This window comes from Camelus bactrianus, chromosome 3 (assembly GCF_048773025.1).
Source record: "Camelus bactrianus isolate YW-2024 breed Bactrian camel chromosome 3, ASM4877302v1, whole genome shotgun sequence".
In the NCBI taxonomy this organism is placed as follows: domain Eukaryota; kingdom Metazoa; phylum Chordata; class Mammalia; order Artiodactyla; family Camelidae; genus Camelus; species Camelus bactrianus.
In genome coordinates this window covers 12435451-12452711 of record NC_133541.1, presented here as the reverse complement: position 1 = coordinate 12452711, position 17261 = coordinate 12435451, and the positions used below count along the sequence as shown (strand labels likewise).

The 17261-nt window shown below is 39.8% G+C and overlaps 1 long non-coding RNA gene across 17 annotated transcripts in view; it reads right to left on the bottom strand.

Moving 5' to 3' along the window:
• Window positions 1-16922, bottom strand: part of LOC123617468 (uncharacterized) — a 67164-nt gene extending 50242 nt beyond the window's left edge. For 7 of the 17 annotated variants that reach the window (XR_012503679.1, XR_012503680.1, XR_012503681.1 and 4 more), the window contains exon 1: window positions 16318-16919. This is a non-coding gene — a long non-coding RNA (uncharacterized LOC123617468). Of the gene's footprint in view, window positions 1-16317 lie in introns of all 17 variants that reach the window. The other 10 variants (XR_012503669.1, XR_012503670.1, XR_012503677.1 and 7 more) reach the window with 6 other exon arrangements.
• Between the last annotated feature and the right edge of the window lie 339 nt (window positions 16923-17261).

Here is a 17261-nt window from a genome sequence, read left to right as displayed (position 1 = left end):
TTATTACGGTAGTACTGGTGGTTGACTCCCTCAGATCCATCCCACTTCAAATGATGAGCCATGGTGACCCCATTCCTCTTGCTGGTAATTAGCTTAGAGGTGGCATTCAGTACAATCCTGGCCAGAGAACTTTGGGGGAAAGTTTTCATTTTATCCTTTGGAGGATGCCCTATATGCTTTAAGACCTGGAATCACAGCCATGATATCAACACGTGGTGAAGGTCAAAGTAAATAAAATTTCCAGAAAGCAGATCTAAGGCTTTGAGATACCACAGCAGGAGCTGCCTTACCTGTGAAATTTTTATTAAGTAAGATGGAAAACTCCCTTGTGTTTCCTTATGTTTGAATCAATTTGAGTTGAAGACTTCTATTACTTAAAACTTAAGTTGTCTTATCAGCATCTCTTAACATTTAAAATCTCAGGAATTCTTAGTAAGGACTGAAGATGTAGGAGATAACTCAGAATTATGCTTATCTATGTAGAAATTGTTACCTGCAAACAACTCCTAAAATAGCCAGCAAAGGCACCTCCATAGAAATCATTTTGAAAAGTATTTACAAGAAATTCCTGGGATGAATGTGGGAGGTGGTGGGGGTGACCTTTCTCTCCCTATCTTTTGCATCTCTAAGTACAGAGAAGAAGATCCAGAAAAAACTAAAAGAATTTTTCATAAAGGTCACTCTACAAGTGTGATTAAGACAGAATCTGAATAACTGCTTTCACAGTGCTTTATACTATGAGAAGTATTTTCAAAGCACATCACATTTGATGTTCACCACCACCCTGGAATTCAGATGGGTCCTGTATTAACTTCCTTTAACAAACGAGGAAACTATGAGTCAGAAAAATCATCTGACTTACCCTTATTAAAGACATAGCTATGACTAGGACCCAGGTTCCTGATCTGTATCTTAACGCTTTTCCATTGTCTACAATTGGGGGTCAGTACAGCAGAGTGAAAAGAACATGGGATTTTTTTTTTTTTTGGATCGTACTTTATTTGCTATTTTTTAAATTTTTTTTATTGAAGTATAGTCAGTTTACAATGTTGTGTCAATTTCTGGTGTACAGCATGATAGTTCAGTCATACATATACATACTTATATTCTTTTTCAGTTCAGGGTACTATGAGTTTTTTTTTTTATTGAGTTATAGTCAGTTTACAATGTTATGTCAGTTTCGAACATGGGATTTTAATTCCAGCTCTGCTCCTCTCTGCTACTAACCACGTTGCTTTAGGCAAACGACTTGTGCCTACTACGTAATAAATGCTCACAGATGGCCTGCATTACTTTTACCATTTTCCAACAGCCTTTTCCCTGTAAGTCTTCATCGTAGGGGTGGACAAACTCACGCTCACTTACTGGAGAAGAATTATTAAACGTAAGGTCTTGCTGAAGTCAACAGATGACTTTCACCATGTTTACCTAAACTGCATCATTTCTGGTTTTCAATCATCTCTACCTTTAGCCCTTGGAATCGTAGATGACATCCACATGATTGAGTATGTTCGTGTAATAGCTTTTATTATGTGGTGATTGCTTGGCTGTGAAATTTACTTATCAAGGAAATGGCAGGGAGTGAAACTAACTATTCCTAATGAGAAGGGTTTTCTTGCTCAGTTCCTGCTAATCCCTGGAATGAGTCCAGTTATAGCCAAACTTTAGGACTCCTCCCTATTGTGTGAGCCCTGGTGCAACCGAGGTGGTCCCAGGCTGCCTTGTTTTGATATGAAGTCTGAGAGGGGCACAAGAACGGCCCAAAAGATCCTGGCTGAAGTGAGGTCCCCTTCACCCCAGCCTTTGCCTGGACCCAGACCCACCAGACAGGTCTGTCTTGGCCACACTCAGTATCAAACCAATATGGGTTGACTTCAGTCTAGCCTCACATCACCAGAATAGGCCAGTCTAGAAGAGCAACCACCATAACAATGGGCCCTTAGCTCATTTTCCTCTCCATTGAAAATCTGGCTTGTAGCTTTGACGAATAAAAATTTCTCTTGTGACTAATTTTGCCCATGGTAAATTAACAAGAACATTAAGAATAAAAACTCAAGTGGTCCTAATGGTTTTAATTAGAATGACCAGTCATCTCAGTCTGCCCAAGACAGTACCGGTTTATACCTTTTGTCCTGGTATAATTAATAGTGCATCCTTTTCTTGAAAGGGTCCTGGTTTGAACAATAAATTACGTGGTCCCCATAGATCTAGTTGTTTAGGAAATGACCATCCGTTCATTGGCTTAATACTTACTGGCAGAGCTATACTCAAATACCCCCATGAAGGGTCTCAAAGAATAAAACTATCAATTTATTTTCACGGGGGTGAGTTACCGTGATGGTTCACATCCTTTCCATATCCCCTTCACCAGAAATATGTCAGAGAACTCACTTGGAAAAGACTGCTGTAAGAGTGAAATTTTGCCATTTGCAACAATATGGATGGACCTGGAGGGTATTTGCTTAGTGAAATAAGTCAGAAAGAGAAAGACAAATGGCATGTTATCACTTACGTGTAGAATCTAAAAAAAAAAAATGAAACAAATGAATGGATATAACAAAACAGAAACAGACTCACAGATACAGAGAACAAACTAGTGGTTACCAGTGGGGAGAGGGGAGGGGGAAGGGGCATGAGAGGGGTAAGCTTTTAAGAGGTACAAACTACTATGTATAAAATAAATAGGCTACAAGGATACACTGTACAGCACAAGGAACATAGCCAATATTCTATAATAATTTTAAATGGAATATAATCTTTAAAATATTGAATCACTATGTTGTACACCTGAAACTAATATAATATTGTGAATCAACTATACTTCAATAAAAAAAATATATAAAAATTGTCCTATTATTTCATATAATGACTCATTTCCCTGGCATTGACAAGGAGATATGCAATGTAAATACAAAATCCATGAAATTGAAACTTTCCCTTCAGAAGACATTTTAATTTCATGTTTATAAAACTTTTTGTTAAATGAACTGAATGGGTTATTCTAAAAATTATACGGTCTCTCACTGCTAACTCACTGATGACACAGTGGGGTCACTGAAGTGGTTAGCATTTAGCATTTAACTGAATTCCCTCTCTCTCTGCGTTTCTTCTGTTCTCTTGTTGTCAACTGTCATTTCCCCAAGTGTCAGCTGTTGACAGTTCCCTACTCTCTCCACTACTTTTAATTCATTATGTGTTATAAACTAGAAAGAACCACAAGTCACTAAGGAAAACACCAAGCTTACTAAATCATTAGCCCTAATTTTAGACGTGATTCTTGGTCAATGGGCTTTTAACAGAAAGCAGATCTAGTCAGGTAAGACAGATGGTAGTCACCATCTTCCTCCTAATAGGACTATTTCAGTATTTTTAAGTTCTAGATAGCAAATTTGCCAAAAACAACCTCAGGAAAGTGGGACATTATTAAACCACTGACTTTAGTTTGTGAATTGGAATAAATGAAAAATGTTCTACAAAATCCATTACTTTCAGTAGAATGTTGAATAGCAGTAGTGAAAATGGGCATCTTTGTCTTATTCATATTTTCAAGACTGTTATTCAATACTGGACTGGAAGTCCTAGCCAGAGTAATTTGGCAAGAAAAAGTAATAATAAAAGCCATCCAAATTGGAAAGGAAAAAATTAAAACTATATTTATTTGCAGATGACATGATTCTATATACAGAAAATCCCAATGAATACACCAAACAGTTGCAAAAGCTAATAAACAAATTCAGCAAAGTTAAGTGGAAGACCAACACACAAAAATCAGCTGTGATTTTATACATTAGCAATGAACAATCCACAAAGGAAATTAAGAAAATAATTCTATTTATAATAGTATCCAAAAAAAAAAAAAAAGCCTAGTAATAAAGTTAATCACAAAGCTGAAAGACTCAAAATCTGAAACTATAAAATGTTATGGAAGAAGGTTAAATAAGACCTATAAAATGAAAAAAATAGCCAGTATTCTTGGATAGGAAGATTTATACATATTGCTAAAACAGCAATACACCCCAAGCATTCTACAGATTAAATTCAGTTCCTATTAAAATTCTAATGGCTTTTTTTTTTGAGAAATAGAAATGTTATTTTCAAATCTATATGGTATTCCAAGTGGCCCTGAGTAGCCAAAACAATATTGAAAAAGAAAAAAAGAGTGGGAAGACTCACACTTCCTGATTTCAAAATTAACTACAAAGCTGCAGTAATCAAAACAGTGTAGTACTAGCACAAAGCCAGACTTATAGACCAGTGGCATTGCATTGATAGTCCAGAAATAAATCCAAAAATTATAACCAATAGCTATTGACAAGGGTGCGAAGCTCAATCAATGGGAAAAGAACAGTCTCTTCAACAAATGGTTCTGGGAAAAGTGTATAAACACACGCAAAAGAAAAAAGTAGGAGTCTTACCTCACTCCATAATAAAAAAAATGAACTCAAAATTGATCAATGACTTAAATAAACATAAGATTTAAAAATAAAAACTACTGGAGGAAAACAAAGGGGCAAATCTTTATGGCCTTGGATTTGGTAATGGGACCCTAAATTTGACACCAAAAGCATGAGCAACAAAAGGAAAAAATAGATAAGTTGAATTTTACAAACATTAGAATATTTTGTGCATCAGAGGATGTTATCAAGAAAGAAAAAAGACAACCACAGAATAGGACAAAATATTTGCAAAGTATATATCTGATAAAGACTTAGTATCTAGAATATATACAGCTATTACAACTCAACAGCAAAAACAAATAACCCAATTAACAACTGGACAAAGAATTTGAATAGACGTTTCTCCAAATAAGGTATACAAATGGCCAACAAGAATGGGAAAAGAGTTTCAACATCATCAGTTATTAAGAATGTAAAAATCAAACCACAGTGAGATACTACTTCACATCTACTAGGATGGCTATAATGGGGGAAATGAAAGAAAAATAATCAGCATTGGCAAAGACATAGAGAAATAAGAACCCTCATTCATACATTTTTATGGGAATTTTTAAATGCTGCAGCCACTGTGGAGAACAATTTGGTGACTCCTCCAAAAGTTAAACACAAGATTACCATATAATTTTGCAATTCCACCCCTAGGTGGAATTCCCAAAAGAACTGAAAACAAATGTTCAAACAAAGATGTGTTCACCAATGTTCAAAGCAGCTCTATTCACAATAGTCAAAAAGTGGAAACAACCCAGATGTCCATAGATATCAATGGATAAACAAATTGTGGTACGTCCACACAATGAAATATTATTCAGCCAGAAAAAAAGAATGAAGTACTGATATATGCTGCAACATTGATGCACCTTGAAAACATTATGCTCCAGGAAAGAAGCCAGGCACAAAAGGTTACACATAACATGATTCTTTTATATGAAATATCCAAAATAGGTAAATCCATAAAGGCAGATAAGTGGTTCCCAGGAGACTGAGGGAGAGAGAAATGGGGAGTGTTACTTAATGTACAGGCTGTTCTCTGGAGTGATAAAAAAAGTTTTAAAACTAGAGAGACGTAGTGTTCGCATGACATTGTGAATGTACTAAATGCCACTGAATTGTGTATTTTCAAATGGTTGATTGTATGGCTTGTGGACTTTACTTCAATTGAAGGGGAAAAAGCCATTGCTTTGTCGGTAAATAATAACATATTTCTTAAATTCCAGTCCAATGTCCTTAGTTCTCATACTTTTTCACATTAAATATCAATCATGTTGGCTTTAAAAAAAAAATCACTCTTGAGGACAAAAATTTAAAAAGTGATAAACATGTCTCTTTTAAAGCTATTTGACAGTAATTTGTCAAAAGAATTAGCCAAAAATAGATGATAAAATAGAGGCAATTCCCTGCTGTTGTTTTAAGAAGAAAGTTATGTTCACAATACACATATTGACATGAATCCAAGCATGGCAAATTTTTTAGCAGAGCCCAATATGTCTAGTGAATGTTTTTAAGGACTTGATTGTCTCAAATCTAGCAAAAAAGCAAGACCTCCACCTCTGTCACCAAGTGAATGTGCTTCAGTCTTCCTGGAAAGCCTGAAATATAGGCAGCAGTTAAGAGGAAGATGCAAAGAAGGATAGGAAAAAGAAAAAAATGGAAAGAGAAAGAAAAAGAAAAAGATGAAAAGAAGACTATGAACAAGAGATGGCACAGGGAGGATATAGGTCAGTGGTAGAGTGTGTGCTTAGCATGCACAAGGTTCTGGACTCAATCCCCAGTACCTCCATTTTAAAAAACAATTAATAAATAAATAAACCTAATTGCCTTCCTTCAAAAAAAAAAAAATGAAAAATGTTACAAGAAAAAAAAAGAGAGATGATTATTAGATGACAACCCCTTAGCTAAGCTACAAATTTTTTATCTTGATCAAAATGCCTTTCCATCAAGTCCAGTCCAGGAGGACAGAGCAAAAATGCCCAACACCATCCCTTAAAAAGGGGCTCCTCATAGTTTAGGAGGAAATAATTTGGCCAAAAGCAAGCATTTTCATCACCTCAAAAGGAACCCCCCTACTCATTAAACAGTCACACCTTCTTTGCTTCCCCTTAGCCCTGGACAACCATTAACCTGCTTTTTGTCTCTATAGATTTACCTATTTTGGATATTTCTTATAAATGGAATCATACAGTATGTGAACATTTGTGTCCGGCATCCTCTACGTAGCATGTTTTCAAGGTGCATCACTGTTGTAGCATACATCAGTACTTCATTCCTTTTTATGGCTAAATAATACTCCATTGTATGGATATACCACATTTGTTTATCCACTGATCCCCTTATGGACATTTGGGTTGTTTCTACCTTTTGGCGACGGTGAATAGTGCTGCTATGAACATTGATGTACAAGTTTTTGTCTGAACATTTGTTTCCAATCTGGGGGAGCATATCCCTCGGAGTGAAATTGCTGGATCGTGTGGTGATTCTGTGTTTAACTTACTGAGGAATCACCACACTGTTTTCCATAGTGGCTGAACCCTTTTATGTTCCCACTAGTCATGTATGCATCACACTTTCTATGTCTCTAAGTTTTGGGGTCTATTTTATAGTCATCTATATGAAAGGGTTTTCAACCAATATTATTTTTAAATTTTGTTGTCTACCAATGATGCAGGTTCTGCACTATTTACAATAGCAAAATGTGAGAAACAACTTGAATGCCCAACTACATGAGGCTGTTTCAATCAAATATGGTATATAATGGCTTAGAAAAGCCACTGTCCAATCTTCTTACTGCACTTAGTAATTTTTTCATTTTAGTATAGATAAATGGTAGGCTATGGCACCACTTCCCGAGATCATTTGACCAAGAAACACTCTTAAATCCTAACAGGAGTTGAGATAAAATACTAGCTTGAGTTGCTACCAGCAATGATCCCAAATTTAACTGCAATTTGTAAACTTTGTAAAAGAACCAAAAATAAATTGGGAAATATTTTTTTAATTTTTAAATATGCTGCTAGAAGGAAGAATGATGTTTTTCTAGCCAATCTTGATGTAAGAGGCAGCATGAATAATAACTAATAAAAATAGCTGATCTGCTCTGACTATTATCCCACACGAGACATTGCCCTAAACACTTCACATTTACTCTCAAAACAACCCTTCTGTATATCCGCGGCAGATTTTTTCATTCTATAAATGAGAAAAAAAAGCTTAGTGAGAGTAAATAATGCTCAAAGTAAGAGTGAGTAGCAGGAGTCCGGATTTGAACTTCATTTTGTTATTCTGACTCCCAGGATCCCAGCACCTGTGCAGTACTCCAGGTTTGCATATTCTGTTTTCACTGCAGTGCTGTAATTTGAAAACTCCTGTTGCTTGCAGGATTTAAAAATCCTATTTACACCATTGCAAAGGCAGAGATGTGAACTGCTGATGTTACAGTTTTTGGGTAATCCTGAATTAGACTGTTTTAAAATGTGTAGCTTATCTTGAGTAATTTTTATAGAAAACAAAGACTGTGGTTATTAATATTTTCTGTAAAGTAGTCCTGTTTCAGCTCACTTACAGTAGACACAGTTTGAGTACCACAGTTTTTCCCTTTTCTGTTTCAACTTCCCCTGTCAGTAATAGATCTTGGGAAGTGAGTCTGAGTAACGATGTTGGTTCGTACCCTTAACGCATGAAGTAACAGGACTGATATGTATTGAAATTGAGAGGCCGAATATGCAGCACAGATCAGTGATCTGCAAAGAGCTCTCGTGTCAACTTGAGAGACAGTCGATAAAAGCCTGTCTCCATGTCAGTGATGGATGGAATGTCATATGTGTTCAACAGTCTTCTTATATCTAATTTTCAAATACAATTTAAAGGGCAAAAAAAAATCTACGGCTAGTATTTCCTTTTACAGAAAAACCTGTGGCATCTCATGGAATCCAATAGGGAAATCTTGAAAGTAATTTGAATTATAATTCTCTTTGATGAGAAGCCATCAGTGAGTAACACTGGTGAAAAGGGAGTTCAGATGCTGCCTCCAGCTAAGATTTGCTTACACCTTCCATTTAAAACATCGCTATTGAGTCTCACGATAAGGGCTGTATATTTCCAAAAGATCCATTATTTCACTCACTACCTGTACCTGGTGGGCCGCTCTGCCAATTTTCTTCAGGAAGCTCCAGGAAAAGAAGGTAAAAAAGGTTGCTCGCTTTCTGATTTTTTTTTTTTTTTTTTGAAGTAAAGAAAAAGCTTGAGGAAGTCATTTAGGCCCATTCAGAATTTAAACTATTTAAAAAGAAATTTAGAGGGTAGGGGTACAGCTCAGTTGTAGAGCACATGCTTAGCATGCGCAAGGTCCTGGCTTAATCACTAGTACCTCCATTTTTTTAAAAAAGCCAATAAAAAACCTCAATTTAAAAAACAAAATTAAAATAAATTAAATTAAAAATACAAAGAAATTTAATTCTACCTAAATCCTGATGGAGTTGTGACAATCTGACATTATCCAGAATTAGAAGCCAGTTTTCCTTCACTCGGGTAATGAAGATCTTGCAGGACAAGAGAGGCTAAAAGAAGTTGAGCAGCTGACGCAGCTGGACATCTTAATGATCCAAAAATATCAACACTAATGTTTTGTCTCTAGGGAACATCTCTCAGCCAAGAAGCTCAAGGCTGAATGTAGTCAGAGATACCAGCGTTCTTGAAATGCACAGACTTGAAATGCACAGGGTTTCAGGTGGAGAAGGCTGACAATGAGGACAGATTTGGAGGTAGGGATGCCATCGAAGAAACAGTGATATAGGAAAATGGACTGCTTTTGGCTTGCAGCCCCCACCCTCATGCTCTCAGCAGCGCCCCAGGCCAGTGCCTCATGCCCCAGCGGAAATCTTGTCATCCCATTCAACAGCAGCCCCGTACCCTCAGCATCCTGACGCACAGCCATCTTCCCTAAAAAGACAGGTGCCTGACAGTGAAGACAGAGAGCCCCACAGATCGGGAGGGTAGGGAATGTGGACCCCCTTAGGACTTAACCACAACACACTCAACTTCTTTGGGCCTCAGTCCCATCATCAGCAAAGCAAGGAGGGTGAGGGGATGGTGCCAAGGTCTCTGCTAATTCTAACACCTGAAGACCCCAAGAGGACGGTGGTGCCTGGTCCAGTCCTGCTAAGCAGGGGCCCAGCCCAGCCCAGCCTGTGGGACACAATGCAGAGTCAGGGGTTATGACTGGGTTACAAGCCCTGAGTGAGTCAGCCTGGAGGTTAAGAATGGCTGGCTGGCCGGAACTCAGCCCACACTGGGAAGGATGTGTGGGTGGTGGAGAGAGCTCTCTCACCCCAGATCTCTCACCACAGCTGCCTGCATCCCACCTTCTCTGCCATCCTTGGCGATGAGACGCAACAGTGCAAAAACATCCTGAAGACAGAAGTGGTGATTAAGCGCTGTTATTACAGAAGGGATTCTGCCACTCTCTAAGTTAGATTTATCTGCCCTTCAATTTCCCTTTTACTTATTAAGTCTCTGGACTGTGTATTAAGGATGCCCTGACTTCCATCCACAGTCAAATGACTGAGACAGTAACGAGAACACTGGGCAGATTTTCAGGTAATTCTGGTTCTATTTCCTACAAAGAAGAAAGTAAAAATTTTTTTTAAAAATCAACCTTATTCATCATACACTACATGGTGTCCACGTGACCAAAGACATGCTCAGCATTAGCAAACCTCTTTGCCCTCACACCTGGTTTTAAATTTAAGCTTCAGAGAAAAACTTGTACTATGTGTTTGTTTTTTATTAGTCAAAAGTTTATGGCAGTGGGCCAATATGTTTCCAAATTTCTGTTGGTAATAGAAGCCACAGTTAGACATTTAAAGCAAGTGTAACAGAATAACAACCTCCCCTTCCTGCAGGTAAAATGATAGGAAGTGATTTACACACTGTCATCAGAGGTAACTCAGCTAAGCAATGTTGGCTTTTACCTCATTTAGTCGGCATGATTTAAAACTCTTGGCAGACGAAAATAAAAATTATCATCTTCACCCACTGTGAGCGAGATTCACAACCCAAAAAAGGCAACAACAACAAAAATTAAATGAGGGTTTAGATGTCTATAACTTTTTGAAACTTTGGACCTAGATATATAAAGAAGCATTACCTTGGGTAAATATTGGGACTCTGTAACAAATCTTCTGGGCATAAGATAATGCTAGAAAGGTCAAGGAGAGTCGACAATAAGAAGCTAACATTATCTTACTAACCTCTGAAAATCAGTGTGACCTACGCCTGAATGCAAGATACCATATGCAATAATTGCAATGAAAATTCCAATAAAACTGTAAAAACCTTATGGCCTTCTGAAGATCCAGCCCATTTTTCAACAGCTGGTTAATTCAAATAAAAGTCACCACCTTGATTTGGGCCCGGCTTTAACCCCTCCACAGAAATCCCTTGCACACGTTCTATTAAAGAGTTTTGTGGCAACCCACTAATGAGCTCGAAATCTGTATCTTACGTAATAGAGATTCTCAAACATTTATTCATTCATTGTCCTATCATCTTACTCCATAGCACCTACATTCACCAAGGACTATTGTCTTGGCCTTAAAATAGAGTAACACATTTGAACGTCATTAGAAGTAAGTGGATAAAAATCTAGGTGTGTTAATGTTATCAGAGTAATAAAACTTAACTGCTAAACTTACTTGAAATATAGAAACTATAATAAGCTTTCATAGTAGCATAGATACAACTACTACGTACAGAATAGACAAACACTCCTGCTGTATAGCACAGGGAACTCTGTTCAATGGCTTGTAGTAACCTGTAATGAAAAAGAATGTGAAAAAGAATATGCATATATATATGCGTGCATATAACTGAATCACTGTGCTGTACTGTACACCAGAAACTAATACAACATTGTAAATCAACTATGCTTCAATTAAAAAATGGAGAAAAAAATTATTATTATAAGCCTTTAAATGACAGTAGCCAAATAGCCACCACCTCCAAGAATCAAGAAAAAAGAAATGCTCAGAAATCTCACAGGTGGATGAACGACTTATAATATGGCAACACCATAGAATATTGTGGAACCATTTAAAAAATGCATTGGAGTTATGCCAGTTGGCTGGCAGGGTTTTCCAGGAGGTAGAGGTGAGTACAAAAGACAATGCAGAAATGGAACACCTGCAAATGCATTTACATGTGCACATGTCTACATATTTATACGTATTTGTATGTTTATACAGAAAAAAGTACAAAACCACACACATCAGGTTGCTGACACTACCTGGGGAAGTAGACAGTGGGGGTGGTAGCGGGGAGGGGAAAGGGTAGAAGGTAAAGGAAAAAGGAGATTGAATCGAGAAAAAATATGATTCAGTTTGTGTAAAATTATATATGTGTGTTCAGGAAAAATTTCAAAAAGAGAGATTTATGTCTACAGACATACAGGGATGGCTTCGGAATATTGAAAGAAAAGTTGCAGGGTAACGTGTCCAGCAAGATTCCCTTTTTTTTTTTTTTTTAATTTCTAGAGATAGCTTTATTTTTTTCTTTGTATAAAATTTACCCTTTCTCTTAACAAAATATGTTTCAAAATGAGAGAAGCAGAAGAGAGAAAGTCAAGATTCTAACTCTAACAACCAATGCGACCACCATCAAGTCCTGAAGCGCAACCTTCCAGGTTTTGTTGTTAAGGAAAATGTGATCACGTGCACTATACGCCCATCTTCCTTTATCAGGTCAAAATGAATCATTAATAACACCTGGTCGGGCGTTCCCCCCTCGCTGACCTGCCCCCCGCCCCCCAGGTGGTGGAGGGCTCGGGTCTCCAGCACACCCTCCTTCAGCTCTTGGCCTAAGTGGTCCATCCCGGTCTCTGCTCAAGTTCCACCTTCCCCTCACCTCAGGGAGACCTTAGCTGACCCGAGGGCCCGAAACGCAGCTACCTTCTGTGTCTCCCACCCCACCCCAAACACCAGGAACAAGAAGGAAATTCTAGGTTCCATTCATGCCCCTCCAGAAGCAAAAGCAACTCAAGCTAATGAATCCCAGCCCACTCTGTGCTTCCTAGCTTACTTCGATGGGGGTGTCCCCAGGTTCACAAGGGAGCAGTCTGCAAGACAGCCTCCTCCTGGAGCTCCAGACAGAAAGCTGGAGTAAAAGACCCACACTCTCAGCATCTCCTCAGCTTATACAGCACCCCTCCTTTCTCTGGAGTCTCTCCCAGGAAGATGTGATCAAGACAATGTGGAGAAAAGGGAGCCCCTGTGCCCTGTTGGTAGGAATGTAAACTGGTGCAGTCACTATAGAAAACAGGATGGAAGTTCCCCCCAAATTAAAAATTGAACTGTCACATGACCCAGCAATCCCACTTCCAGGCATATACCCAAAACAATTGAAATTAGGATCTTAGAGAGATATCTGCACCCCATATTCACCGCCAGCATTATTCACAGTAGTCACGATACAGAAACACCTAAGTGTCCACTGACGGATAAATGGATGGTATGTATATGCAGTGGAATACTGTTCAGTCTTTAAAAAAAAGAGAAGGAAATCCTGCCATTTATGAGGTCATAGGTAAACCTAGAAAACATTATCCTAAGTGAAATAAGCCAGACTCAGAAAGACAAATTCTGCATGAGCTCACTTATACGTGGAATCTAAAATCATCGGAGTGTAGAATGATACAGGAGCTGGGGGCAGGGAGAAATGGGGAGGTGGTGATCAAGGCATACAAAGTTTCAGTTGTGTAAGATGAGTAAGCTCTGGAGATCTAATGTACAACAATGCGACCATAGTTAACAATACTGTCATGTAACTTGAAATTTGCTAGGAAGGCAGATCTTAAAGGTTCTCACCACAAAAAAAAAATTATATAAAGTAAGGGATACGTTAACTACTTTGATTATGGTGATCATTTTACAATGTCTACATATATCCAATCATCAATTGTATACCTTAAATATATACAACATATAATTGTCAATTATTCCTCAATAAAGCAGGAATCAGGGGAGAAAAAGACTACGCGTCTTATTCCTTCAAGCACCAAGGGCTGGGCTTCTGAACTTGACATGCTAATTTGGGAAACCTCTCGCAGCAAAAACCTCAAGCCTACTGCTTGGCAGCGAAAGCCTATTTTGAATGTCAGAAACTGACTATTAATTTTTTTAATTTCCCCTGACATTTCCATTGTAATGTCAACAAATCCCTATGAGAACCCCAGCACCACACTCGTGAAGAAGACGGATTCCTCGGGGTGATCAGGGATAAGGTAACATACCCGAAAGTGCAGAAGATAAAGCGCGTTAATATTTTCCCTAATATTACTTCCATTTCACAAAGAAGTCATCTTTCAGTAATCACTAATAGCATTAATTTTTTCTAAACTTATTCTCGGTTGCATTACAACATAAGTGGTGGCCTTTGTTACATTATAAAGCTGCTTAAGCAAACAGTTAACCCCTGCCCTCCAGGACAGAAGATGATGCGTTTCTTAAACACAGACCAACGAGCACTGCTTAAATCTAAGACGGGTGATCAAAGTGATGGGATTCGTTGAATGAAATTTCTGTGTAAGAAGTCTGAGTTTCAAATTTTGGTGAAGGATGGGAAGAGGTAGAGCTGAGAAATCTCAGGTCCAAATATGGAATGACTGAAAGGTGTCCAGAAGGGGTGTCCTGCTAACAATGCCGGGAAATAGGGCGCAAACTCTTTTAGCCAAACAGACTCTCCAGTGGGGACAGCCAGGCCAAAAGCTTCATGCCACCCGGGGACATGAAGTGCCACAGGACAGGACCAACTGGGAAAGGGCAATGGCAAGATGAACATTTGGGTCCCCAGACCAAACCAGAGGGCACAGAGACGGTTCCGAGTCAGAGGATGGCATCGGAAGTCCAAGCTGGGAAGTGAGTGGTAGGTCTGAGCGTGGGTAAAGCTGAGTCCCAGAAGCCAGCACCCAGGAGTCCAGGTAAGCTGGGAGGCACAGATCAGAAGTCATGAAGTCGGAGCCAGTCGTGGCTAAAGCGGAAAGATGAGAGATAAGAGGGGACTGGGGGGGACAGGCAGAGTGACAGAGACAGAGAGAGGCTGAAATGCTAGGGTGGTGAGAAAAGCCACACTGACTTCATTGGTGCAAAAAAAATCTGAATTAAATGCCATTTCAACAGGTCTTTATTAAGTATGGAAAGAAACACACTGCAGAACCAAACAGATGGGACTCGGAAATTCAAAAACAATGAATATAGTGGCCATTCTGAAAAAGCCAGCTCCTAGCAATAGCTGGTGGCTGGCCAACATTCTCAGCTGGAAACTATAAAGTCACTTTATTTGGGGACATCTAAGGCCTCGGGGCAGGATATGATGAGTCCAATAAGTAATGCTGATCCTCCCGACAAATATTTCCAGAACACATCACCTCCAGGCCATTCTCACCACCTGTGTTTGAATTCGAGCCCTCACAGGCCTCACCTGAATTAGTAAAACCGCCTCACAACCAGTCTTCTGGTGCCAAGCTCACTCCTCCACCCACGTCTCCAGATGGGCGCGCCATGTGGTTTTCATTAACCCTCTAGGAGTCACTCTGACCAAGAAAGTGAAAAATGGATATGCCAGGGGCTCACACTTGTGTGTCCTGAAAGCCCCTGTGGTCCTCCCGTGGGTGGATTCGTGCCCAACGGGGAGAAGGCAAAGGGCAAGTGTGCAGAGGCGTGTAGAGCCCTCGCCCTTTCACACAGCCTGCTTTAGTCTCCCCGCCAACTGCCTTGAGGCTCCCATTTGGCCCCAGCCTGGAGAAGGACACTGGGTGGGGCTCATGAAAGCTCCTCTCTGCTCTCCTTCATCATGCAAAAAGTTTGTTCAAGAATTCGTCTCTCTTCTTCCTTCCCTCCATCTATTCATCCATTCATTTAATAAATATTCAGTGAGCACCACATATGGTCCAGGCACTGTTCTAGGAGCTAGAGATAAAACACAGCAAATATCATATCGAAGAGATTGTGAACGTCTTTATCCTTCATAGCCCACCGCCAGGACCCACAAATTTCTCCGCAGAGCAAATTCCTAAACACCTTAAACGCGAGAATGACAGACCCAGAAAGGAAGAGTATTCCAAAATCGTCCTGCAATGAAGCCACATGTCGGCAGAATTCTCTTGAGTGGGCTCTCAGATGGGTCTGGTTTGCAGGGTTGACTCTGTTAGAGCAGGCAGATAGCTAGATATGAGCAGAGAAAGGGGGACACAGACCAAATGGCAGGAGTTGGGCAAAAAGGAGGGGCACAGGCCAAATGCAGGAAACCTACGTAAGCACCAGGGGCCCCTGGGCAAAGAAAGAAAAGCAGGAATCTTTGGGCTGATAAGGGGCCACACCTTTTGGCCTGGAGACCAACAAAGAAAGGTCAGAAAAGGCAGGAATTTCCAGGGTCTGAAGGTAACCTTTTGCTCATTATGCCCTCATTTCAATAAAATTAGCCTTGCAGGTCAGAAGTACCCATCATGCACCAACGCCATGACACTTCTGATCCAGACTAAGTAAGGACAAAAATCTCTCCTCCCTTAGGAAGGTGGAGTTGGGATGATAATCAGGAAATATGACCCCAAGCCCTCCCCTCCTCAATGAATATTCTGCCCATTCATTTTACACCCTATGTAACTAATTTGCCAAAGAAACTCAGGGCAGCTGCTCACCAAGCAAAGGATGTGTAGACCCCACCAACACACCTCCCCCTGCCGGGCCTTCCTCCCCCTCCACCACTGCCCGCCCCGGCCACCGGACCACCCCGGTCCAGTGGTCTGGGTCACCCTTCGGGATTTAACACATACTCGGAGATAACACATAAATTATTGAAAAATAAGCCTTTATCTTACCTTCTCATGCAGCGTTTGTGGCCTTGTTTACAGGACATGAAAAATAAAGATTGCCTTTTTGCCTGCCGAGGATAGTCTACTATTTTCAGACAGGTCTTCAAGAGTAAGTAAAAATTATTGCTTTCATTATAAGCATTCCCCTCCAGCTCTAAAATGCTATGATTTAATGCACGGTGCTGAACGTGACTGCCTGAAAGCATGGCTTCCTACTGTTTCCTTAGGTGAAAAAGAGTTCAGTCCCAGGATCTCCCGGCGTGGTGACTGCTGCCGTTACCATGAAGGATGGTCTTGCTGGCCTATGTTGGCGCCTTTTGCTGTTGCAGTGGGTAATGACACACAGCGATGCCTAAATCATAAGAATCAGTCCCACCTCGCAGGGAAAAACACAAAAGCAAAGCACTAGTTGCCATCGCCGACTGGGATGAACTTCCACCTCCATGAAGGCTCAGAAAAGCCAAGCTGTGGATTCTCGAACTCCCGTTCAACGATCCGTGAAATGACAGTTGGTCTAGTGTAAGAGTTTGGACTTTGGAATCAAACAGACCTGGCCTCTAATCCAGGCTTTGACCCTTCCCAGGTATGTGATCTCGAGCTGGTAACTTAACTTCTCTGAGCATCTATAAAACAAAACCCAATTCATTGGGTTGCCCTGAGGATGAAAGGAAATATGATACACATGCCATAATGGTGTCTGAACATAGGGGAAAATCAACAAATATTTCTAATGCTATTTTAAAAACGTAAAACCTACCCTGGAGTCATTTTTCTGGGTCTCTGTTTTGTTAGTAACTCAGCCATGTTCACAGGGAAATTTTATAGCAGACACATACACGATTATTTTACCCAAAGTGTAGTAAATTCTACTGTCTGGTTTTCTATTAACCAGACTTCCCATACATACTTTAGTACTGTTATAATTTTTACATAATCATTGCTCTTGAGAC